Below are 2,500 nucleotides of genomic sequence, written 5' to 3' on the forward strand. Positions count from 1 at the left end.
TACTAAAATTAATTCAAAATGGATCAAAGACCTAAATATAAGACCTGAAACAATAAAGTACATAGAAGAAGACATAGGTACTAAAATCATGGACCTGGGTTTTAAAGAACATTTTATGAACTTGACTCCAATGGCAAGAGAAGTGAAGGCAAAGATAAATGAATGGGACTACATCAGAATTAAAAGTTTTTGCTCAGCAAGAGAAACTGATATCAAAATAAACAGACAGCCAACTATATGGGAACTGATATTTTCAAACGACAGCTCAGATAAGGGCCTAATATCCAAAATTTACAAAGAACTCATAAAACTCAACAACAAACAAACAATCCAATAAAAAAATGGGAAGAGGACATGAACAGACACTTCTCCCAGGAAGAGATACAAATGGCCAACAGATATATGAAAAGATGCTCAGCTTCATTAGTTATTAGAGAAATGCAAATCAAAACTACAATGAGATACCACCTCACTCCTGTTAGATTAGCTATTATCAACAAGACGGGTAATAGCAAATGTTGGAGAGGCTGTGGAGAAAAAGGAACCCTCATTCACTGTTGGTGGGACTGTAAAGTAGTACAACCATTATGGAGGAAAGTATGGTGGTTCCTCAAAAAACTGCAAATAGAACTACCTTATGACCCAGCAATCCCTCTACTGGGTATATACCCCAAAACCTCAGAAACATTGATACGTGAAGACACATGTAGCCCCATGTTCATTGCAGCACTGTTCACAGTGGCCAAGACATGGAAACAACCAAAAAGCCCTTCAATAGAAGACTGGATAAAGAAGTGGCACATATACACTATGGAATACTACTCAGCCATAAGAAATGATGACATCAGATCATTTACAGCAAAATGGTGGGATCTTGATAACATTATAAGGAGTGAAATAAGCAAATCAGAAAAAAACAAGAACTACATGATTCCATACATTGGTGGAACATAAAAATGAGACTAAGAGACATGGACAAGAGTGTGGTGGTTACCATGGGTGGGGGGGGAGGGAGGACATGGGAGGGAGGGAGGGAGAGAGTTAGGGGGAGGGGGAGGGGCACAGAGAACTAGATAGAGGGTGACGGAGGACAATCTGACTTTGGGCGAGGGGTTTGCAACATAATTTGATGACAAAATAACCTAGACATGTTTTCTTTGAATATATGTACCCTGATTTATTAATGTCATCCCATTACCATTAATAAAAATTTATAAAAAAAAAAAAACAAATGTATTTCTCGTTAGAAACAATGGGAGTGAACAAACAATGGACCACTACCTTAAAATGCTTAAAGAAATAGTGCTTTTATAATAGACCAAATAATTTCATATCCACCCTTACCACACACACATAATGAATTCTTCTGACTTCACAATGTGCTTGACAAGTAGAGAGATATAATGTTAAATCTCTTCTCACCTTTTAAATTGTTGCCCAGGTGACCTAATTCCAGAATTGTTCAAAATAAATTAAGAAGATTTACAATGTTGTCATTATATCATCATGCCTGAAAGAAATCTAGAGATCCTTGTGTATCATCTTGTTCTGTCTCCACTAGACTCAAAACTGCTTGAAGAAAAAGACCAAATCTTATTCACTTATATTACAAACTCACTTCAAGGAAGCACCTTGCCTAAAATTTGACTTGAAGTAAAGTTGTCACTTATTTTATTGCTAAAAGGTTACTTGGTTGTTGGTATCTACATATCAAACAATTTGAGAGAATCAGGGATGCTAATAAGAACAAATGACTTGTTTGTATCCTGCCCCAAGTACCGAGATCACATTCTGACTTTATTTTAATGATGGAGAATCAGTGCTAAGATTATTGATGTTAATAAAGATAAAGCATCTCATGATTAACCAAATGAACATGTCATTATCTTTCTCTTTTTTTAATTTTATTTAGGAAATTAACTTTAACAGGGTGACATTGATAAATGAGAGTATATAGGTTTCAAGTAAACATTTCTAGAGCATTTGAACGGTTGAGTATGTTGTATACCCATCACCTGAAATCAAATCATTTTTACAAAGAACTTCTTAAGCTAGCCACATATGCCCTAAAGCTACTGGTCAGAGCCAAATAGGTAAGAGATCATGAGTGTGGTCACATTCAGAAGCTTAGCATTTTCTATAATGGTACATGAGGATTTAAATCATTAGAAAAATAATAAATCTTTCTACCTAGCCCCAGGTTTAGACTTCACTAGCTCCTAGAACTATCAGAACTGTTGCTGGTGTGATTGCAACTCTTTCCCTAGAATGTTCTCATTATTCCTTTTGATTTTTTTCCCTGTCACAGGGTGAATTTTCTTTCTCTATGTAGACTCTTTTTGCCTTCAATAAAAATAAATAATATCTGTACCTAAAAGTGTAGGAAGCTACAGTGACAGCTTTTTTAATACTTTTCTTTTTTCTGCTACGAGATACAGAGGTCAAAATAATTTTAAGAACACATTGTGAACTGCATGTGTTCATATGCCTCTACTTCTTA

This window comes from Saccopteryx bilineata, chromosome 1, assembly GCF_036850765.1.
Source record: "Saccopteryx bilineata isolate mSacBil1 chromosome 1, mSacBil1_pri_phased_curated, whole genome shotgun sequence".
Lineage (NCBI taxonomy): Eukaryota > Metazoa > Chordata > Mammalia > Chiroptera > Emballonuridae > Saccopteryx > Saccopteryx bilineata.